This window comes from Sciurus vulgaris (genome assembly GCF_902686455.1).
Source record: "Sciurus vulgaris genome assembly, chromosome: 13".
Lineage (NCBI taxonomy): Eukaryota > Metazoa > Chordata > Mammalia > Rodentia > Sciuridae > Sciurus > Sciurus vulgaris.
Window position 1 is genome coordinate 49,329,323 of NC_136474.1, and position 25,160 is coordinate 49,354,482.

Genomic DNA, 25,160 nt, shown 5'->3' on the forward strand with positions numbered 1-25,160 from the left:
CTTTGAGATGGTACCAGAAGAGAATGTTTTAGAATTTAGAGTCCATGTTCTTTTGGTTATCCGTTTTAAAAATACTCTGATGGGAGAAGGTTCAATCATGCTACTAATAAAAAATGAAGTGACATTTGTTGCCAAACAAATTAACTGAGGTTGTTTTTAATGAGGATAACCAACGTGGTAAAAGTACATGGTTCAACTGGCACTTTCATACATACTTGTGTTAGAGTTAATTAGACCATTGCTTTCTAAAGTAGTATAATAATATAACCTCTGAAGAGTTCTAGTCCTTTGACTCCTTATTCCAACTTCTGGGAATTATTTCTATTGGAAAAACAGGTTCCAGAAATTTTATCAATAAAGAACCCACTAACAGAATAAAAGTTCTTCCCTTCAATCTGACTGACCCCTTTAGGAACATACTCACACGGGCCAGAGGAAACATGCAGACAAGCTAAGCCTGGGATTCTAAGCCAGCCTCTGAAAAGAGAGTGGGAAAACTAAGCCTGGCTTAGACTGATCACTAGCCTGGAGCCGGAGTCAATTCCTGAATTGACATTCCTGCTTCATGGTGAGAAAGCAATCAATGGGTGACAGTGACTGACCTCCATGGTCACCACACCTGGTTCTCCATTGTCCCTCACTTCAATGGTCCTTGTATCCTAATATCCAGGTTACTCAAGTTTGAAAAAAAAAATAAGTGGAATTAACCCTCAGTCCCCTTTTCCTCGACCTCCTATACCCACCGCAATTATTATTGTGCAGAATTATGTGAAATTGTCAATACATGATCACTTTGTACTAAAAAAGGGCAGTTTCATATGATTCAACTTATATTTCTACCTGAACAGTATTTCTCAAATCCGTTTGTTTTTCTACAGTCACACCTTCTTCACCTAGATGGCTGCCATGGCCTCCTAAGTGATGTCCTCCTTTCCACTCTTACTTCCAGTCTAGCCAGAGCAGTATTTTAAGAACATAAATTGAGCATGATGCCTTCCCATTTTGACACTCATCAGTGACTCCCTATTGCTCTTAGAATACATTGCAAACCTCTGAGCCGGACCACAAAAGTCCCCATCATCCGACTCCACCCTGCAGCTCCAGTCTCCTCCTAGGCCACCCTCCCCATCATGCTCCGGGCTCCAGCCTTACTAACCTGCCATTCTTCTTATCGTCCCCTCATGCCATGCCCTCTGCCTCCAATGCTTCTCTCTGCACCATCAACTGGCAAACCAAATGCATCCCACTTCTTTTCATTTTGATTAACCTTCCTTGATCCCACCTTTCCTAACTTCCCAATCTAACCTATTTTCCCCTGTTAATCTCTCACAATACCCTATTTGATTCCTTTCTAGAAACAATGTGTAATTATGTTTTCATCTTGGTTTTTGTTTAATACTTTTTCTTACTAAATAATAGACTGAGAGCTACATGAAGGCAGAAATAGTGTCTTTGCTTGTTTTAATCATACTGGATGTACAGCAGACTTACTAAATCTTTTGAATGAATGATTGTACCCATGAACAAATAAATGAATCAATATGCTAGGTTATCCATTGATGGAAAAAATAGGTTGTAAGTTTGTGAGAACCTTATCATTACAACTGTTTTATAATATCAAGCATTAAAGAAAAACAAATTTGGAAGGAAATAACAAAACCTTGGCAATTTGTATGGGTGATGGAATTATGAGTATTTGAATTTTTCTCTTTGCTTTCTCCATTTTCATATTTTCTTTTATCTCTCTATTGTCAACCCAGTTATCATTTTCTATTGGTTCTGTCTCTCTGGAGAATCCTGATGTCTTAACCTGCTTTCTGGGGCTATCATAAAATACCTGTTACAAGATAATTTATAAAGAAAGGAAGTTTACTTGACCCATGGTTCTGGAGGTGGCAAAGTCCAAGAGCATGGTGTCAGCATCTGCTCATCATCTGATGAGGGCTTTTTTGCTCCATCATAACATGAAAGAGGGCATCCCACTCCTAGACAGAGAAAGTGTGCTAGCTCAGATCTCTTGTCCTTTTTTTACAAAGCCACTAATGCCATGGGGAACTCCCACCCTCATGATTTCATCCAATCTTAATTAACTCCCAAAGGCTCCATTTCTAAATACCATTAACAAGTGACTTTGAAGATGAAGTTTCTAACACATGAACTTTTAAAGGCCACATTTAAGCCACAGCACCCAACCAATACCCTACCCTAGTAAATCCACTCTTCAAAAAGATCACAATTTCTTTTGCCATACTTTACTTTTTTTAATTTTTTTGGCTATTGTTAATAAATCGTCTATCAAAATCTATGTGTGAGTCTTTTTGTAGATAGGTCCTTCTTTTTTTTGTTTTGTTTTTTGATGTTGGAGATTGAACCCAGGGCTTTATACATGCTCTACCACTTAACTACGCCCCCAGTCTAGACATGTGTTTTAATTTTCCTTGGATAAATACCTGGAGTGTGGTGGCCGAATTATATGCTGTGTGTATATTTTACTTCATAAGAAGCTATTTTTGTAAGTATCACATTTCCACCAGCAATGTTAAGAGTTCCAGTTGCCAACATTCTTGCTAATACTAGATATTGTCTTTTAGGTTTTAGCTACTTTAATGGGTTTTGCTGATATCTTATGTAGGTTAAATTTGCACTTCCTTAATGGCTAAAGATGTTAAGCATCTTTTTGTGTGATGGTTATCTTTATGTCTTTTGTTGTTGTTGTTAAATGCTGAAATACTTCACCCATTTTTTAAAAATTAGGTCATTCATCTACTTATTAAGTTTTAAGTATTTTTATGCCATTTGAATACAGCTGCTTTGGCAGTTATATGTATTATGATTTTCTCCAGTCAATAATATGAACTTTCATATTCTCAACATTTTTCAAAGAGCAGAAGTTGTAAATTTTGAATAAATTTACAATTTTCTCTTTTATGGCCCATGACTTTTATGTTCTAACAAATATTTGCTTACTCTAAATGTTCTAAAGATTTTGTTTTAAATATTTTCTTTAATTTTTAAAGCTTTAGCATTCCCCTAAAAATTTTACGATCAGTTTGAATAGTTGAAAAAAATTTGAAAATGTGTTGGATAAATGACATTGCATAAAATGAACATTTTATTGGGGATGTAGCTCAGTGATAGAGCACCTGCTTAGCATGAACAAGGTTCTTGGTTTGATCCCCAGCAAAAGAAAGAAGGAATGATGTAGTGAAGGAAGAAAGGAAGGAAGGAGAGAGAGATGAACATCTTAAAAATACTACATCTTTCCATTCATGAACAGGATATATCTCCTAACTATTTATAGGTTTAATTTCTGCTAGTAATGTTTTATTTTCATTGTAAGAGTTCTTTACTTATTTTGCTAATTTTATCCCTAAGTATTTCACATTTTTGGTGCAATTATAAATGATATTTCTAAATTTCAGTTTGCACTTCTTCATTGCTAGTATATAAAAGTTGAATTAATTTCTTTATAATAATTAATATACTGACCCTATATTCTGCAACTTTGCTAAACTTGTTTATTCTAGTAGCTTTTTGGTAGATTCTTTAAGATTTCCTTTGAATACAATCACATTATTTGCAAATAAAAACATGATTCTTTTCTTTGCATTCTGTATAATTTTTCCTTTCCATGTCTTTTCTCAGCGACCAGATCCTCTAGTATATTGTTGAGAAAATATGGTATAAACAGGCATCCTTTCTTTGTTCACAATATCACAAGAAATTATTCAGTTCTTTCAGAATGAATCATGATGTTAACTACAGGTGTTTTGTAGATAATGTATCGGATTCAGGGAGCTCCCTTCTATTCCTAGATTTCTCAGAGTGTTTGTCCACCAAACGGACACGACGTAATTTTATGCATTGTTGAATTGTATTTGCTATTATAGATATCTTTGCAATTATGTATATGTGAGATATTGATCTTTCATTTTCTCTTTTTGTAATACTTTTGTCTGGTTTTGTTAGAAAAGCAAACCTTGTCTCAAAATTGTTTTCAAATGTTCCCTCCTCCTATCCTATCTGAATGAGTTTGCATAGAATTGGTATTATTTCTTCATTAAATTTGAACAGAACACACGGTTAAAGCCATTGAGGGCAAGGCATGTGCGTGTGTTTGTAAATTTACATTTATTAATTTAATTTCCTTAATACCTATAGGGCTCTTTAGATGTTCTATTTCTTCTTGAGTCAATTTTGTAAGTTGTGTCTTTCAAAGAACTTTTTCATTTCATCTAGTTTTCTATTTACTGAGATAATGTTTTTCCAAACATTTCCTTATTTTTCTTTTAATTTCTACAATATCTGCAGTTATGCCCCTTTCATTATAATTGGCCTAGTTAACATCTTAACAGTTTTACTAATCTTTCAAAATACCAGCTTTTGGTTTCATTTCTTTTCTGTATTGTTTTTCTCTTCAATTTTGTTGTTTTCATTTCTTCTACTTACTTCTGGCTTCCTGGCTCTCGTTTTTCTGGTTTCTTCAGCTAGAAGAAGAAGAATAGGCTCTGGCATGGTGTTCTTTTTTATAACTTTCATTTCTTTCTTCATTATGTTTTATGTTTCCATTACACTCCTGAATACATTTAAAATAATTATTTTTATGTCCTTCTCTACAAATTCCATTATTTCTTATTTCTATTTTTTCCTGGTTATAGATCACAATTCTCTACTTCTTTGTATGTCTGGTAATTGTTTATTGGTCGCAGTACAATTTGAATTTTATGTTGTTTACAGTTTTAGGAGTATTGGACTTTTTGTAGCAGAAAGATAAGTTTAAATTTTTGAGGCTTATTTTGAAGTTATTTTAAGTTAGGTGTAAAGTAGCCTTTACTAACTGGAGCTGATTTAGCCCCATTTCTAGACATTACTCCTGTATGGTCTCTGTTCAATAACCCAAGTATTTAATGAGGCCCCTCCTCTCTGGCTGAGGGAAATTAGGACAATTTCCAACTCTGCTTGAGTTATGGAAATTACATGTATCACAGCTTCCCAGGAATAGCACTCTCCTTAATACTTATTCTTGATGGGTATCAGAGTTTTCACCCTATGCACCTCTGTTTTGACATTTGGCCAAAGACTTCAGGGAGCTTCTGTGAAGATTTCTGGAACTCTTTCTCTGAGTAGCTATTTTGGGGTACTCTATCCCTCTAATTTCTAAATGCCCCAGTTTCCTAGAATTTTGATCTCCACTCACAAAGATTGCTGAACACTGTTTGAGAACCTGCTCCCTGCACCTAACACTGGACTTAAACCTGTAGACGAAAGCTTTAATGGTGGCAGAGTTGCATGATTATAATCCCACCCTTCAGGGACTAGAAGCCTGAGTGTCCTGTTGCATAATATCTGAAAATAGTTGTTTCCTATATTTCACACAGTTTTCCCATTGTTTACAGTAGAAGGATAATTCCAGGTCCTATTTACTCCACATTGTTCCTTCCTCAGAAAGGTCTCTACCAAAACTCAGAGTTGGTTTCACACCTGCTTGACCCTCTCCTAATACCCTGTATTTGCCTTAAACAACTTTCACAATTTCATTGCAACTACTTGTTCAATATTTGCATTCTGTATTCAACTGTTAAATTTAAATGAAGGTTCAACATCTCTTTTACTAAACCTGCTGAATTCCCAGTGCCTTGCAGAGTAGCTGACAGAGTAGAACTCAACAAATATTTGATGAATAAGTTCATGAAAGCCTACGGTAATTAACCAGATAAACAAATCAACAAACTTTAATGTTCAAAAACAAGGATCTTAAAGACAGCAATTTTCCATTTTGTTGACTCCATAGGTCAAATTTTCCAGATGTCACTCAGTTCCTCACTGTTTGCTTGTGTCGACAGAGGCACTAAGGTGAGAATGGTGCATTTGATACCTTTCTTTCTCTGAACCAACAAGACTCAGAGTAAATGCTTTTCAATAGTGATGTCTTGAGAAGTAAACATGATGGACAAAGTTTCACAATAATTAAGTGCCGTCCTCAATGATTCTATTACTCTGTCTTGGGTAATTCCATAGAAGAGGGAGATCCATTATGCCTTAACCTGTTCTTTGTCACCACTGTTGTTTTAGTGTCACAGTAAAAGAATGTCCACAGACCTGTTATGATATTCATCATCTTAATCAAGTGATGTGAACAAACAGAGTCAGGTTGTGGCAACCAAAGATGTGGGAAACAATGTTTAGAAGAATTGAGTGATTGCATGTTTTATCCAAGGAAAATATGCAAAGGTCATAAAGAGTTGTGGATCCATTGCCTAAAACAAAAAATTAACCTGCTTCTTGGTAGACATTCGGTCTTTATCATTTATCACTTTATTAGAATATAACAAAACTTTCCCCCTTAAATGGTATGCTTTGGTGAAATATTTAGAATACCCAACAAAGGAAGACATTTCCAAACTGAAATTAGGATTCTCTTATGAAACTTTCTTTGGATGGCAAGGAAGTCATTGATTCACTAAAGATGCAGTGGCATTATAAGATACCAGACAGAACTAAAAAAATGTTTATAGAAACCAATTGGTCCAATTTCCTATTTTCGAATCACAAAGTGGTTTTTCAGCAACCTCCCCTGTTTCTATGAGTATCACTTCTCCCTCTGAAGTTTGACCCATTGACCTTTGGCCCATTAATGCTTCTCTTCTTTTCTCCTCCGGTCAGCTCTCATGTTTCACTTCCCCCTGCACAGCCTGGATTCTCACAGCAAGCACTGGGAGCACAGGCCTTCCAACCTGCCCTGTCCACCGGGCCCACCCCCTGGCTCTGGACCAGCCTTAGGTCCTCAAGTCACCTTGGACATTTCTCTGGCACACATCTTCTCTCCAGCTAACGTGTGCACTCTCATCTTTGGAGTCACAGGAGCAGGTAGGCAAACTGAGGACTTGATCCCTTGCAAATCCAGCTCCCCACCCTTAGGGTGCCTCACTGCAGCCAGCTGGATCTCTAGTTCATCTGTACTGAGACTCCATTGCACTCCACACTCACAGAATCTTTAAATCCTTTTATTTTCCAAACAAGGAAATGGAAGAAAGTCCAAGATATGAAGGCACCCAGTTAACAGCAAAGGTCTGACTATAATTCAGAAAAGGGAAACCCCAGCGCCTTATGCCACCGGTGCCTGAGGCTTCAATTCATGAGCTTCTCATTTCAACATCTATTTAATCAAAAGTAAATAAATCAGTCAGTAGAAACTCCTCAATTTCTCCAGTCTCTACCCTACTATGGTAGAGTGAAATGAATACAGGCCTCGGTACCAGAAAAACCAAATCTCAACTCTAACATTTATCATCCAGGTGACCTTGCGGAGGCTACTAAAACCATCCATTTTGTCTTAAGTGTATTCACCTGTGAAATAACAACAGATCAGTAAATCATTCCAGAAAGGGCCATTAGTGCTCTTCCAGTCTTCAAATTTGGCTTTTTTCACCCCTCCTCTCTGTGTAGCTATTATCTATTCTTCCTGCTTTAAATATAGTTCTCGGCCCTGACTGGAATTGGCATCACCTGGAGAACATTGAAAACCACTGACTCTGAGATTCTGATCATTGGTGTGGGTGCAACCTGGGGGGCTGGAATGCTCATCTGTCTCCAGGGGATTCCAATGAGAGCAAAATTGGAGTAGCACTGCTCTAAAACCATTGCTCACTATATTCCTAAGAGGATGTTTTCTCCTACTTCTCAGTCACTTCTTTGTATCTGCCATTTGCTATTTTCCTATCACTCTGCTGGGTTTATCCCATCATCACTCTGAACGTGGTTCTTGTATCCATATCTAAACACATGCCATCCCAATCAAGCTCTCCAAATTTGCCTCGCTTAACTTCCACCTTTGGATTAACAGTCCATTTATATTCATGGTTATCCTAGCTCGAAATTAGACATGTGGGCCAGTCTAGTCACTCAGAGCTTTCCTCTTTCTGCTGCTTCTGCTCTGTGCAGGTTCTTCAATGTCTCCCCTACATGAACTTTCAATTCCATAATCCACTCGCAGCTGCTTCTAGACATCATAGAACTATTTTTTATGGGGAGAGGAATAGCCTCCAAAATGTCTCCACCTGCCACCTCTCTTCCATGAATCAGCTTACACCCTTAACCATGAAGTGGATGGATTTCTTCCTGCACATTCATGGTACCTATTTTTTATTTTTTATTTGTTCTCATTAGTTATGTATGACAATAGAAAGCATTTTGACACACCATACATAAATGGAGTGTAACTTCTTATTCTTCTGGTTGTACATGATATAGAGTTACACAGGTCTTATAATCATATATACACATAGGGTAATAATTTCTGATTCGTTCTACTATCTTCCCTAACCCCATACCCCGACCCTCCCTTCACTCCCCTCTGTCTAATCCAAAGTATCTCTATTCTTCCCTAGCCCCCCCACTTATTGTGAATTAACGACTACATATAAGAGAAAACATTCGGCCTTTGTTTCTTTGGGATTGGCTTATTTCACTTGCATGATAGTCTCCAGTTCCATCCATTTACCTGCAAATGCCATAATTTCATTTTTCTTTAAGGCTGGGTAATATTCCATTGTTGTATATGTACCACAATTTATTTATCCACTCATCTGTTGAAGGGTATCTAAGTTGGTTCTATAGTTTGGCTATTGTGAATTGAATTGCTGTAAACATTGATGTGGCTGCATCACTGTAGTATGCTGATTTTAAGTGCTCTGGGTATAAACCTAGGAGTGGGATAACGGTTCAAACAATGATTCCAGTCCAAGTGTTCTGAGGAATCTCCAAACTGCTTTCTATAGTGGTTGCACCAATTTGCAGTCCTACCAGCAATGTATGAGTGTACCTTTTCCCCCACATCCTTGCCAATATTTATTGTTACCTGTATTCTTGATAATTGCCATTCTGATTGGAGTAAGATGGAATCTCAGTGCAGTTTTTTAAAAACCTTTTTTAGTTGTTGATGAACCTTTATTTTATTAATTTATATGTGGTGCTAAGGATTGAACCCAGTGCCTCACACATGCTAGGCAAGCACTCTGCCCCTGAGCCACAACCCCAGCCCTCAGTGTAGTTTTGATTTGCATTTCTCTACTTACTAGAGATGTTGAACATTTTTTCACAATGTATTTTTTCACAACAGTTTTTCACAATTGTATTTCTTCTTCTGTGAAGTGTCTGCTCAGTTCCTTAGCCTGGTGTTACTTTTTGGAGATTAATGCTCTATCTGAATTGCATGGAATAAAGACTTTCTCCCCTTCTGTAGGCTCTCTCTTCATGTTATTGACTATTTCCTTTGCTGTGAAGAAACTTTTTAATTTGATTCCATTCCCTTTATTGATTCTTGATTTTGCTTCTTGCACTTCAGGAGTTGTGTTAAGGAAGTCAGTTCCTAAGCCTAAATGGTGGAGATTTGGGCCCACTTTTTCTTCTCTTAGACACAGGGTCTCTGGTCTAGTGCCCAAGTCTTTGATCCACTTTGAGTTGAGTTTCACATGACACCTATTAATAGCCCAATGAGACAGCATTTATGGGGGAGTTGCAATGGAAACCATGGGAATGTTATAGTGAACTATTTTACAAATTAATATGCCCACATATATCTGCCCTGCCACCTTATCTTATTTGTCACTTGTAACATTATATTATTTATTTGCTTATTATGTTTATGTGTATGTCACTCTCTCCCACCGTCAGAGCATTGGTTATATGAGGAGAGAGACATTTCTCTTTTTGTACTTTGATTTGTCCTAAGAACCTAGAAGAGTGCCCCCAGTCAATCATTGTCAGATCAATTAATAAACAGTCAGCCATGTAGACATCAGTTAATTATTCACAAGTTAGGCGGGTCTGGCCACCAGAGTGACTGAGCTCCCTGGCAGGACTCCTTGGAGCCTTTCTCCCCAGGGACACTGATAGGTTTCGGGAGGTGGAGGACATAGATGGAACCAGGCAGAGTGGGTGAGAACTCAGCAGCACCAGGCCAGAGTGTAGGAAGTTTTGCAGTCTGCTAGTGATTTCCTTTCTGAATTTGTTTAGAAAAATGTGGGGATCCCTCCTGCAGTCATAGTCCTGACACAAACTGCAGAAACTTACAAGAGACAGGGCGAACCTACCAGCTGAGGCGGACTCAACAGGCAGAAGTGACTTCTTCAGGGATTCCCAGCACCAAGGATGCGGCAGCAATCTTTCTTCTCTGAGATTAATCTGGCCAACAGCCACAGTAAACACCCCATCTCCCTTACAGGGAGGAAAGATTAAATATCTGATTAAAATTTTTGGCTGCTAATTTATTGAACTTGGATGGATGAACCGTTTGCAAAGTCACATGACTTTCCCTGTGTGTCTGCCTCTGTTGTTCCCCGCAAGAAGAGAGGTCACTAGCAGTTGAAAAACAAGGAGCCGGGCCGAGCAGGCTCTGCGTGGGTGGAAAGGACCCGGAGGCCGAGGGGGCGCTCTCGGGCCATCTTGGAGAACCAAGGGGCCCGTTCTTTCCCGGTTGGTTCAGGAAAGTTCACATCCACTGTGGCTGTTTCTGTTTCAACCTATTACTTTCTGTTCTTGGCACTTTGTAGATTTGATTCATTTCATCCCACCCCCGCCTATTGTTCTGAGCCGCCCAGCAAAATGATGTCATGGGGCAGCTTTAAAAGTATACAGGAAGTCTTCAAAGCTGAATGACTTCAATCTACTTGATTCCGTGTACTCTGACTGCGGGCTCCATGGAAACCACACCCCACAGGACTCAGGACCTGCCTGAGGACCAGCGAGTCTCCTCTCCCATGGCGCTGCCTCCCCTGCACACGCGCCCCTTCTTCCCTCCCCTCACCTCCATCCCAGGGCTTTGGACAGAAGCCAGGCCACATGAGGGGAGGGAAGCTAAGAGAAAGGGAGGCCAGAGGAATAGAAGGTCAAAGGAGTTTCCTCAGAAAAACGGGGGTGCAGGGCTCCTAGGACGATCGAAGGTCTTTCACTGACCTTTGGATAATAGTCAGTGTGGCAGAGCCGCCAGTCATGGCAATGCCTCCAGAGAGGAAAAAGCGACGGAAACTACAACTTGCCTCAACCTGCAAATGGCAGCAAGAGAGCTAGGTCGAGACCACTGCCGGGTGACACATGTAGAGTACAGTTAAACACCAGGGGGGTTGTAACATGATAATAATGGCAAATATGTGCACAAGGCTTTACAGTTTACACAGCACCCTTCTATACAATAATTATATGTGTCCATCGCACAAGCCTGTGAGCTATTTGCCCCATTTTACCATCAGAGGGGGTGAGAAATTCAGAAGAAAATGTTTTGTCTTAGCCCTGCTGTCAAGGGTGGAACCAGTACTCAAGTCCAAATCCCACATACTTTCTAACACTCCAGTATGAACTTTAAATACAGAGAGGTCCTCGCTTCTAATTCCTTGTCCTTATGTATTTATTTATTTGTGTGGTAGTGGGGATCGAACCCACAGCTTCAAGCTTGCCAGCAAACATTCTACCACTAAGCAACATCCCCTTATTCTTTTTTAGAAATTACCATGAAATTAGACCTCGTTCAGCTAACTGGTTTGCAATATTGCTTCACCTCATGGAAATACCATAACTCTGCTTTATTCCCTGGTAAATGACACAAGGTTTGGGCCTGGCCGTGGTGGCTGTACCTGCTCAACCCTCCAAGGACTTGGAGGCAAACTAATTTCACATGGTCACCGTCTGGCCTTTGTCACATCATCACAATGGGGCTGAGATTTTTACATCACCTGGAACTCATTGTAGCTGAGTGATACAGGTATTGAGGTAAGAAAGTGAGCCCAGAACTAGTGCATGATTTTCTAAAGTCATTTTCCACAAGTACAGAAAGCAGGAGTTCTTAGTCTGAGATCCACAGACAGGATTTAGGAGGTCTGTTGAAACAGGAAGGGGAGAAAATATATCTTTATTTTCATTAAGCTCTTATTAAAATTGAATATTTTCTTAAATTATGAATGGAAACAACCGAGCACATCAGCATTATAATATGTCTGTGATCTTATCATCAAGGGAAATCATAAGGTTTTCAGATCACATTTCAGTTATAGCAGATATCTTAAAATATCATTTATACTCCTCACTACTTGGAATTATAGTATTAGGATTGTGGAATTATGGCATTGGAATTATTGGAATCATGGTATTAGGCCTGCTGCTGAATCTTGCTATTTGTTGCATCACTAAAGAAGCACATATATTTTCACACTATAGATTTATTTTCTGAATATTTTGATAGTGGACACCCCACCTGCATAGGAAGATCTTGACTTTTGAAAATTTCTTTTTTCCACCTCATCCTAATTATTCCTTGAAGTCCCTGAGGGATATTTAAGATCATTCTTCTGTATGATTGGTTTCCTTTAGAACCCCACCTATATTACCTTATGCATTTAAAAGTATAAGGCAATATTCTGATAAGGAGTCTATAGGTTTCACCATACTTCCAAAAGGATCCATAGACCAAAAAAGGTTAAGAACCCCAGATATCACTTTACTGGGGTCCAAAGTGCTGGGGTAGGGTATAAGAAGGTTGGTGGCCTGACCCAGGCCTTCCCACTCCCTGCTGAGACTTCACTCTGAGCCACATCTGGTGAAGAACTTGGGGGACCTGGAAAGCTGTGTTCACTGAGCATCTCTGGGGCCATGTCTAAGCTAATTCTCATCTTCACTCTTCTCTCAGGGACCACATCTGGAGTGTCCCTTCTCCTCACTAAGCCTCACAGCCAGTGCTCCACAGGGCTGCTTGGTGGCTGCGCAGTAACCCCACTAGCCCTACAAGGCTCTACCTCTGGCTATCCAGCTGTTAGTAAAGTCAGGACCAGCTGCCCCATATAAAATTTTTAAGTCTGGTTTGCAGCACATTTAAGTGGCAACTGTCTGAACTTTATACAACATGAGCACCTCTCTGTTGTATGTCAATTTGAGGGAGGAGTCAAGGTAGAGAGGGATCTTTGTTGTTGGTGCCACGAAGTATCCATAACCATTAGGGATTTTTGCCCAGTCTATTTGGGTAAATGTGTCATCCTACAGGAAACTCATACTTATTGACTATAACGCAAGCCTCATTATTATAGGAAACTTAACTCCAGGCTTCTCCTGTCTGTGCCTATGTAGTAACACTGGTGACCGGTTCTCATGGGCTGGTAGCCCCTACCTATGTGGAAGAAACTCAATCCCCTTCCCACTCCAGAGATCAGGGAGGGTTCGAGAAATTAAGCCAGCTATGCTTAGGACTGCGTCTTCTTTCAGATCCTCTGCCTCATTGCTGAAGCAGACGCACATTTTTAATACCCCTTTCTTAGGCTGAATCCTCTCTTAGGGGTCCAAAGACTCTCCCCTGCAATCTGACCTATGTTCCCTGCTCTGAACTTGCCATTTTGTTTTCTAGACAATCCAGAAAACATCAGGATATCTTTCAAGGACCAAGTTTGGCTTCTATTACTGGAAACCTCCTCAGTCCCTAAAAATCTAAGAAGCAAACAGTTGAATTATTGAAATGTACCCCAGACCTACCCCAGATCAGTCCGGCTCCCAACACAAATGTTGTCCATGGCTAATAGAATGGCCTCCTTCTTCAAATGCTCTAAAGGAAACAAAATTGAGGAAGGCAGTGAGAAAATCTCTTGCAATAGCTTTCTGGATTTCCAATACAACCTGAGCATTATGGTGAGGTAGAAAGAATGCAGACTGGGACTAGAGTAAGCTGTACTCTACACCTACTAACTAAAAACCTGGAGTAAGATCTCTCTGAGGCTGATTTCCTACATAAAGATGGGAAATATTTATCCTCTCTCTTAGGGTTAGTTTGAGGATTAAATGAAATACCTGATATAAAGCACCTAGAATATGCCTTCCACACAGTTGGCACTTGATACATTTTAGTTCTTATTTTTAACATTCCTTTTGTTTAAACTCATGCCAGGGTGTATGATTTGGATATAAGAAGCATTGAGGGGAGGTTCTAGAATTGTATAACAAGCTTATCAATTACAAAAATATTTCCTTGCTATTCATTAAGCTCTAAGGAAAGAAATACAAGCAATAGGAAAGTGTTTATATTATGAAATAACAACAGATATAACTGAATGACTTGGACAGTGAAATGAAATATTATTTGATGGTAGAAAAAGAAAAAGAGGCAGGAAAGAGAACTCACATTATTCAGGAGCCTATTATGGCCCAGCAATACGTTAAGATTTTTGCTGTATTCTTCAAAGGTCGCATTATGAAAAGGATACAGGGGCTCTTAAGATTTGATCTCTAGAAAATAATAAAGGTCATTCTTTATTCTTTTGTCATCTTTTGTGGATCTAAGATCCAGGTTTAATTATCTACTTCCTAGACAAATCCAGTTCCATGCCCATTGTCCCATCCCTGAGGCGAAGTGTCTGGGCTTACTGGAAAAATAAAAGTAAGCTCCTCTTTCTTGGATTCCGCTGCTCACCATCCGAATTGCTGGTACTGCGCCCTCACAGAAGCAGCGTCCCGGTGCACTGAAGGTATTCATGGATCTGCTTTATTTATCACTGTCGCTTGCCTTCCAGTAATTTCCAAGGTAGATTTCTTTGTGACCCGCTGTGACTAGGGACCCCTGAAATTCTGAGCAGTGTTCTACTTTCTACTTAAGTCTAAATAACCCCTATGTCTAACAGAGAACTGGAAAGAAAGGTGGGAAGGAGGACTGATGGAAAGCGAAACTTCGTTTCTGTGACTCCACCTGATTTGATTCTGTGACCTTCAAAGTCTGAAGAAGAAAATCGGGTTTATTCATAAACAACCAGGGACTAAAATACTTCTGGTTTCCTTTTATTGTATTTCTGGGAACCAACCAATTATGTTTAGAATTCCTGATGATTGGAAGTTTTCTTTAGAAAAAAAAAAAACTGATTCTATAACCATACAAGTTTTTCTGGGCTATTCATTTTGGCAGGTGCGGGTTGAGTTTTTGTCACAGAATCACAAAGGAATAGAAGATGTTCATCTCCAAAGAATGCAGCCAATCAGTGACCAAGGCTGCCCGGCCAAACACCAAAAACAAAGGGCTGAATTCCCACACATCCCCACTGGCCCATTTCCAGAACAGATCCTGAAGAGGGGGAGACAGCGGGAAGAGGGAGACTCCGACCTGCTGAAGGGCTTAGTGTTTAATCTCAGGTAGCTGAAGTACCTTGTGCTTCAAGCAAAAAGACTGTGATATTGAGGTAGTAGGCAGAACCTGGGGAACCCTTAGATCAATAGAGAAGGGTGCTGGGAGCTGCTGTTAGACCTTACACTTCCAGAGCATTCCGTGTTCAATTCTTCTTCCTAAACAGTATGTATTCTGATTCCTCATCAAAATCCAAGTGGTTATTACTAGTATTGAGACCATTTCTCACAAAGCTATGGTCAAAAGTTGTTAGCGCTGGTGCTCTTTCTGGAGGGAAAAAACATTCTACAAATAATGGGCATTGTAAAAATAATTAGAAAAAGACTCCCCCTACAAAAGAGGATCTTTATCAATACATGCTACAGGCTCAGAAAAATCCTCTCTGCTATTATCCTTCTAAAACATCCACACAAGTACTGAGGAGTAATGTTCTTTCACTTTTCTTCTTTTTACTCGAATGCCTTATACAATAAACTTGAAGAACAATCCACAAGATAAATTTATAAATACTTTCTTCTCCCTTTTTGGTATTCTACTAAATCTGGGAACCCAATTTAAAGCCAACAGGTAAGATGATGGGAATAACATAATCTCACCTATGTATAATTTTATTTCACCTGCCAAGAAACTGAACACCATTCCATCCTTGGGAATAAAGAGTGGTTGTTTCTAGATATGTGTTAACTATTTTCTTTATTATAGAAAAAAAAAGTTTGATTTTTTTTAAATTTTTTGGTTTGTTTTAGTTTGATTTGGTTTTATTTGTAGATGTTTTGTTTTTGCCGTGTGTATCGGGTTGTAACATATTTAAATTTTTTTGGAAATAGATGTGATATACATTTTGAATAAATAATGATAATAGGGAGCAATAAAGATTTATGAGAATAGTATTATTTTATAGGTAGAAATTTAGATTGTCAGCCCTCCCTCTGCCCCTGAAATGAGAGTTTTCTTCCAACTCACAGGGTTTTGTGATTTAGGTAGGGTGAAAGGAACAGCCCTCTCCTGAGAAACGAGGAATCTAGTCTTCCTAGGCTTATGCCATATACAACTTTAGATGACACATTTAACCTCTGAATAGTGCCCATTAAGTGAGAAAAGAAAAACACCCATTTGAAAACAAGGAATTGGATAGATTTGCTTATGACTCTTATTTCTTAAGATCTATGGCCCTTTCATCAAAGCCTTTAACTCTGCAACAAGTTTATAGTTGAGATTCAAACTCAAACCACAAAAATGTGTCTAAAAACGTTTTTTCAAACCTCCACATGGGTTTTGCACGGATGCAACAGGGAGACTAAGTAAATCATGGTCCTTCTGTTTGGCTCTCATAAACCGTTGCTAATCCTAATAAAGTAACCCAAGTGGCTGTCATGGCAAGACACCAGGAGAGAAAAGCTTGCTGCCTCCAGATTGACAGAGAAAGAGGACTGAACATCCGTCTTAGAGAAGGATGAATTTCCAAGCCAGTACTTTAAAAATACCTCTTTTGTTTTTGTTTCCTAGGTGGCTATGAACAGAATCCATATGCTTTGTCTTATTTATACCTTTTTCAGTGTCTTGGATTGAAGTTCTGTCTCCTTATCTTAGTTTCCTGTGGTCCCCTGCTCCTAGAGCAAAGGGCTTGTTTCTCACTCATCTGCGTATCCTCCAGGACACTCATCTCCGTGCCTGGCCTGTGGCAGGGACATAAACAAAGTTGGACTGACTTCATCATTCAGCTGATAATTTAGCTTGTGCTAAATGCTTCTTGGTCCTACTTGGGAGGAAAAGCATTGAGATTTTATTAGCAATTAAAAATGACAATACTCTAAGTAGGAAGTCCTGGCCCAGAGAATGTCTATTTCAAGTTAAGGACAGATGGAGAAATATCAAAATGTTCATTGAAATGCTCCACTTTTTGTCTGTTTCCCTCAGGAATCCGGGATCTCATTTGGATGGAGCTCATCAGCAACTTCAAAGTTACATGAGAAAGATTTACATGGCAAAGTGTTGGCTTCATTTTACAAATTAAAACTAGCCAGGTCAGTTGTGTATTCATATTCATAGTTGTGGATTCTTTTTCCACAGTCATTTCTAATAACTTAGCCACATCTTAAGGAAGCTTCGACTTGGGAATCTGGGAGCATTTCTGAAGTAGATGGTATAACAAAATTGAAAAGTTTATAATGAGCCCGCAAATGGGAGAAGTGATGTATGTAGAAACTATGCAGCTCACTCAGAATCCTCAGGGTGCCCAGAGAAGGCTCCATCCAGAACTGAGGACACTTCGTACTGACTGTAGAGTTCTAGTGGCTGGTTTTCATATGGTTTGTCACTTCTCCAGTGAAGGGACTGTAATACCTCCTTCCACCTGGATAGGGTCAGGGTTACCATGTCAGTGCCTCGGAGGAAAGCAGCTTTGCTTTTTACAAAACCTCCTTCCAGTGAAATGCGGTGGGGGAGCCTCGGGCTCTGTATATAAAACACGAGAGCTCCCTCTGCAGCAGTTACCAGCGAAAGTGCCCTCCAGCTGCTGGCCCTGGCTGGGACCTAGACTCAAGCCAACAAAGAAAACTAAAACGAAATCAAAATCGAGAAGCTCTCTGGGCTTCTTTTCCTGAGTATTCTCAGTAGGGTGGGAAAGAGAAGGTGGTACTCCATTTGCCAAGTAGAGGAGGGTGATGAAAGGTGAGTTATTGTGTAAGAAAGTGTAGTGGATATAAGCGGATTATTGCTTGTATTCTGTGTAAAGTTTTCCTGTTATAACAATGACCAGTTTAGTTCATTTTAAGCTATTCATGTTCTTGGATTTTTTTTTTTTTAAGGTGGGATAGGAACAGCAGAAAGGGTGCCACAGGCAGGAGGGAGACAAATATAAAACAATACAGCACCCACCTAGCACTGCCTCAGAAGCATGTCCTCTGGGTGGTGAAGGGCTGATCAGATGAGTTCAGAGGCCCATCAAAGGAAGGAGAAATGAGGAGAGGCCTAAATTTGTGTTGACTGGCACCCTGCACGGAGCGAGGATGAAAGGTAAGACTTGAAGGGAGAGCATCAAGCAGATAGGCAATTATGTTCCCAGAGGGACTGCAGCCCCAGAGCTGGGCAACGTCATTGGCAGCTCGCCCGTTACCTTTGAGAAAATGTGAAGTATGTGCAGTGCAGACAAAGGCGACACACTGTAAACATGGCCCGAGGACTCTCACGCGCAGGAGGGGGGTCGTGTTTACCTTCCAGAGACGTTGGGTCCACCCTGGCTCACTCTCAAAGAAGGAAATGTCTCTGGCACCTTCGAATCTTGAGTGCATACCACATACCACAGCACTGGAATATGGCCCACGGTGGGCACAGCAGTCCTGGAAAGGCAACCGGATCCGCAGAAGTATTTGTGCAGTAGTATGTTCTGGGTGGCTTCCAGAGCTAGTTTATGCCCTTTCCAGAGGAGTCAGACTTTAATCTCCTATTTAAGATAGACACACACACATAATTAGACTCAGACTTTTTTCTAACTTTATTATAAAAAATGACAGGACTAGGGATATAGCTCAGTTGGTAGAGTGCTTTCTTGCCTTGCAAGCACAAGGCCCTGGGTTCAATCCTCAGCACCAAAAAAAAAAAAAAAAAAAAAAAAAAAAAAAAAATATATATATATATATATATATATATATATATATATGACAGACGGGTAAGAAATTTCTGCCTACCCCCAACCTACTCCTCAGCCATACCCAGGCAACTGCAAGAGCTGACAGTGTCTAAAGCCATTACAGATTCTCCTCAAAAACAACAGTTAGGTGGGGACCGAGACTGGATTTTGTTATGTGTTTGAGTGCTCCTTTTAGTGAGAGAGTGAGTGTGAGTGTGTGAAAGAGAGAGAGAGAGAGAGAGAGAGAGAATTAGCTGAAGATTAAAAATGGACACCAGCTTGATTTTGCAAGATGTTAAGAAAAAAGAGAAGATTTTAAAGATGAAAATATATGACTATGGGACTATTCCTAATCCAACGAATAACACTTTTTCTCCTAATATAAGCACTTCACACGGTCTCTCTGCATGCAGTTATTTACCTTTGTGTCCTTGCCTCCCTTCTCAGGTCTTAGGAGACAGCACACCTTGTGTATTTATTGTCTGTCTTTCCACAGTGCCAAGCACAGTACCCTTCACAGAGTAGACAGTGAATGGATATCTTCTGATTTAAAAACAGGACCTTCAGGAAGGGAAGAAGAACTTAAATGGGACAGAAGAAATGGTAAAGCATCCAAAGGATCAGGAGACTATGCAAATAGACTCGTCTCCTCTAGAAATCAACTTCAAAGCAGGGTCTACCAGTGAAAGAACATTTTTAGAGAAAACACAAGTCATTGAGGGAAGGGAGAGAAAATTTGAAATGAAATTGAAATACCAGAAACAAAATTTTGTCTGTTAATATGTCACCATATTATCCATCCACTTAGGCAAATAATTGTCCTTTGTATCTATCTCCCCCCCACTCCCTGCCCCGCCATACAGACTTATTTAGGATGCATGAGAAGCCACACCTACAAGGAGAAGGCCATGGGTAAACACTAAGAAACACTTCAAGTCCATGCTTCTGGCAAAGGAGGGCAGCTGTGGGTGGTGATGATGGTCTCAGAACATACTCATGGTAGATTTCAGCAAGCCCTGAGAACAGGACATTGTCACAAGATACCTGCATATAAGGGCATATCTTCTATTGACCAATATTTATCAGTGGAAAAAAAAAAAAAAAGCAATCCTCAGTGTGTAGCTTTACTTCAAAGACAGCTGAGGCATGACTCTTCTCTGTTGTACAGGATACCTCTAGGACCAAAATCACCAACTGGAATGCTCAAGCAAGAGTTTAGCCATATAGCTGACCTGATCTCTTGGACAAGGATTGGTGAAGAGCATAAAATTCAGAAATGATTCCAGCAAGGGAACAGTCTCTAGGACAGTGAGATGGGGAGATACACAGAAATAGCAACATAAACATCCATCAGACTTAAATTTGTAAAGGTGAGGAAGATAACAAAACAGAAACACAATTAAAGAGGATGAAAATACCATAAATACAAGGAGTGACAGTTAATTGGTGTGGGAAACCAAAGAAATTAAGAAATGACCCCCATTGTAATATTTTTAAAGAGAACTAATATGAAGAGAATTGAATAACTTATTCTCTAAAGAGCATAGAAACAAAAAACATGTACTTAAATTGCAAAAAGAGCGACTTTAATTAGACATAAAGGAAGCCCATCAGTAAGGGTAACAGAGGAGTTTCCTAAGAAAGCTCATTTGCCTTTCCTCCCTGCAGATGTCTGAGAATAATTGCAGTATGATTTTTCTTAGTCAGATTAGGTATGGACCTATTGAAGGCAAGAAGCTGAACCAGGAGCCACTTCTGCTCCCTTCCTGGTCTCTGATTGTATTCGATTTTCTATGGCTTATCTTCTGAATGTGCTTGTAATAACCTGCCCTCTTGCTAGCACCTTCTTGTAAATGTGATGCCTATCTGGGTTTATCCCAGCTAAGTAAACTGAATTCAATAAAACCCATCCTGGGTTATCCTCCAGGAGAGTTATTACTCCACTAACATGCTACCGTTGCTACTGTTACCTAATGCTTTAACTTCTCCTTTAGGCTTGAGTTATGCTACATTATTGTATATCTAAGATAAGAGGATGTCTGGAGTCTGTTCAGTGTTATCGCGTAATATACGGTGACTTTTTTATTGAAGGCACTCCATGAGTACCTCTGCACTGATGTAGGTTTTATTGAAACTAATTCAGGGACCGTGTATGTGTGGTGTGTGTGTGTGTGTAAACATGCCTGTGTGTACACTCACATATACACAGAAATATTTGAGCTGTTTGAGAAAACTTACGCATATATATATATAACTGAGAACAAAGTCATGTACTTTCCACAGTTAGCTGGTAATCGGTAATAATCCCTCAAACTGGTATGCCCTGTGTTGGATTAATCTAGTTTAAAGAAAGAACATCACAGTGGAAACTGCAACCTCTCCATGTTCTCCAGATTCTGCCACTTCAGATCATTAAGGATACAACATTCCCAACTAAGATATCCCTCACAGAGCTAAAAACAAGGTAGTCTGATAGAGTATCAATTTTTCAAGAAAGCTACAGGGATTTTACATTTCCTACAAAGGCAGAAATGGGCTAACAATCTGACTTCTTTGGTTTTGAATTTAATCGACTTCTTGAATAACCCTGGTTATCTCGTTAGTCTGAAGTTTTGGCTATCACACATGATGTTGATGAATCAGTTATTGGGGGAAATTAATTATCCTTAAAATTGCAGTTTGATAGGAGAAAACGTTTCAAAACATGACATGCAAAAACAGGAAAAAGGTACGTAGCTTCCTGGTGATAAAAAATGCTGGGTACCTCAGTCATGAACACAGCATAAGGAAAAGACAAGCACTGAACTGGGCATCAGGGAACTTACTAAGAGAAAGCATACCCAGACAGCTCACAAAATCAAGTACAATTTGTTAAGAAAAAAAGTAGGAATACACACCATACTTCTTCCACTTTCTGCTCCATCATTCAGGGCCTCGATTCAGCATGAACATGAAAAATTCTACAACTATTCCTTTACTACATACACCCAAATTTCTGAAGCAGCCAGAGATGTATTCTGCATCATACCCTCCTGACCATCTTTTTATATTGATTCAGAGAACACAAATTTCAAGAAAAACAATTGTGCAATAAGGAGATGCAGAATTATCTCCATATATATATATATATGATTTCCAAATGCTTCCAACTGAGGATAAAGATGGGAAAATGCCTGTAGCTTTTTACTATGGGAACTATGAGTTTTAGTGTATTCCATTAGTTCTGAGCTTCGAGGAAACAAAAGAGTTGGAAAAGCAAAAAAATGCGATAGGGAAAGTTGTCCCCTAAATAAAGCAAAATTGTCATAGAATGCCTGCTCAAAACGGGGCACTCTGCCTTCTTAAAAACTGGCCTTATAAATATAGATCAAATAAGGGAACATGACTGTGAATGAGACATAGAGGTTGAAGAGAGAAAAATGCACAATTTATTCCTCAAAAATGAAAAACTTTGCAGGGCGTGGTAGCACATGCCTGCAATTCTAATTACTCAAGAGCTGAAGCAAGAGAATCACACGTTCAAGGCCACTTAATGAGACTCTGTCTCAAAATTTAAAAATAAAGTAGAAAGGTTTGGGGTTGTAGCCCAGTGCTTGCTAGCATGAGCAAAGTCCTGGGTTCAACCCAGTACAGAAAGAAAGAAAGTGAGGGAGGGAGAGACGGAAAAGAAAAAGAAAAACTTTGTTAATCTCCTCTGATGGAGGGATGAGTATAGAGCAAAACCAAGTAGAAAGTATTAAGAGCCATGGTATGAAAGCTGCACCAGAAAACTACTACAGAATGAGAAAAATAACTTTTTTTAAATTTTTAAAAATTATTTATTTTTTTATTTTAATTTGCATTCCTCAGATTATTAGTGGAGTTGAACATCGTTTCAGATGCATTTCTTTTTCAAATTCTTTAAAAAAAAAACAAAATTTTTAAAATCCAGATTGTATAAAGAATTTCTACAAATCAATATGAAAGATCAACTACTCCAAAGAAAAGTGAGCAAAACTTGGAGAAAAATAACTATTACAAATTGTTTTGTATTATCAATAGAGAAGAAAAAGAAGAAATTACCACCATAATACATGATCAGAGAGTGGCACAGAGGGAAGAGTTGAATAGAAAAGGCAGCAAAGGTTGCACAGGCATGAGAAGAAAGTAAGATGAAAGGTAAAAAAGGATAATTTCAAGAAAAGAATTTAATCAACAGCATTTAAACCATACTTGGAGGAATTAAAAACCAGAAATCAAATCTGTAATGTGCTTAATTCAGAATGAAAAGTCATTGACAAGGAGAAGAAAATTATGTGAGATAAAATAATACAGATTAGAGAACAGAGGTTCAAACTACATTCAAATGCTATCTCCAGAGAAGGAGTAAGAACAAATGGAATCAATAGAAAAGCTCAATGGAGATCTTTCACACTAGATCATAAAGCTCACAGCGATCAGACCTTGACTTCCAGAAGGGCTGAGTGAGAAGCTTGGCAAATCTCCCCAGGAAGCAATGATAAAACTGGGCAAACAAAAGAGTCAAAAACAGTCTCTGTGAGACTGGAAATTGTCCAAGGGCATAAAACAAATTGAGAAGGTAAGAAACTGAAGCTGCTCCCATTCTTCCCCTTGCCTTCCCAGAGGATCACAGAAAACAAGGTATTTCTGTGGCAGACATTCTGAGAAGGTTCATATGGAGCTAGACTGAAGTCACAGGCTAAGCAACAGATCAGGAGAGCAACCAGAAATTTAAGAGAGACTCTGGAGACAGGGGAGCTATAGCAAGCCTTGATACACTTTCAAGAATTCCTGGTGGCCTGTAATATCAATTTTGTTGAAATATCAACGAAAATTACAACAACCAAGAAAAAAAGAGAACACAAATTATCACACTCTCTAATGAAAAGGAGATATCACTAGTGACCTTAAAATAAAAAGATTATAAGGAAATTCTATGAACAACTTTAAGCTAATGATTTAGACAACTTAGACAATAATAGACAAATTCCTTGAAAGACAAATTTACAAAAACTGTCTCCTATGGTTTGGATAAATGTCTCCCAAAGGCCCTCATGTAACAAAGGCTTGTTCACTGGCCTGTGGTACTATTGTGGTGGTGAAGACTTTAGGCAGGTCTTAAACCTTTAGGTTATGTCACTGGGGCATGCCTTGAAGGAGATATCCAGCCCCTTCCTGTCTTTTTTCTTTCACTTCCTGGCTGCCAGGAGACCTGTGTCTTCCTTCATCACACCCTCCCATCATGATGTGCTGCCTCACCACAGGCTCAAAAGCAACAGGCCAACTGATCATAAACTGACACCCCCAATACTGTGAGCCAAAATAAACCTTTCCTGTTTTTATCTCAGGTATTCTGTTTCAGTGATAGAAATCTGACCTATAACACAACCTCAAGAAAAAGAAAAATAGAATATCTGATTAGATTTATAAACAAAGAAATTGAGTTAATAATTGAGAAGATCCATATGGCAACAGTGATGAATCTATCAAACAGTTAAAGAAGTACTAATACCAATCCTTCACAGACCTTTCCAAAAATAGAGAAGGAACTACTTCCCAACCCATTCTATGAGACCAGAAGTTTCCTGATACCACAACCACACAAAGATAAAACAGTAAAAGATGCCATTTCCCACTTATTGGAATGGTTGCAATGAAAAAACATAACAAATGTTGGCCCATTAATGATGACTTAATATGATGCAGGTACTTTGGAAAACAGTTTGGCAATTTCTTACAAAGTTACACATAAATTTACCATGTGACTCAGCAATTTCACTTCCAGATATCTACCTAAGAGAATAAAAACATACGTTCACACATAAACTTATAAGTAGAATGTGGTCTATCCATAGGATGGAATATGTTAGTCATAAAAAGGGATGAAGTACTGAAACAAGCTACAACATGGAAGAAACATGGATGAACCTTAGAAACATTATACCAAGTGAAAGAAACCAGATGCAAAAGATTACATATTATTTGATTCCATTTATATAAAATATTCAGAAAAGGAAAATCAATAGAGTTAGAAATCAGAACCATGACTTCTTAGAGATAGAAATGTGTGTGAATAGGGAGGTGGGGGTGACTGAAAATGGGCACAAGGGATGTTTTGGGGACAACATAAATGTTGTATCACTGGATTGTGGTAATGGTACAGAACTCTGTAAGTTCACTGAAGATCATTGGCTTGCTGAGAACTTTATAACTGGGTGAAACTCCAGTAGACTAAAGAAGCTAAGCAAACAACAAATAGGATAAACCCCAAAGAAGTCCACATCCAGATATATCATAATCAAACTTTTCAAAAACTAAAATCAAAGAAAATGTCTTGAAAGCATCCAGAGAGAAACATCTTAGCTGTGAGGGGAAAATTACATTTGAATG

At 39.0% G+C, this 25,160-nt stretch overlaps 1 long non-coding RNA gene across 3 annotated transcripts; it reads right to left on the bottom strand.

The window, feature by feature from the left end:
- Positions 1 to 851: 851 nt before the first annotated feature.
- Positions 852 to 18,658, bottom strand: LOC306642544. Of its 3 annotated transcripts, XR_013758585.1 has the most exons (7): positions 18,258 to 18,658; positions 18,020 to 18,135; positions 16,690 to 16,898; positions 13,510 to 13,579; positions 10,092 to 11,870; positions 4,450 to 4,487; positions 852 to 1,985 (listed from the first exon to the last, which is right to left on the bottom strand). It is a non-coding gene; the product is annotated as an uncharacterized lncRNA (long non-coding RNA). The 3 variants fall into 3 exon arrangements; XR_013758586.1 differs by having other exon boundaries at positions 18,020 to 18,658; XR_013758587.1 differs by lacking the exons at positions 852 to 1,985; positions 4,450 to 4,487 and adding an exon at positions 9,110 to 9,477 and having other exon boundaries at positions 18,020 to 18,658.
- Between the last annotated feature and the right edge of the window lie 6,502 nt (positions 18,659 to 25,160).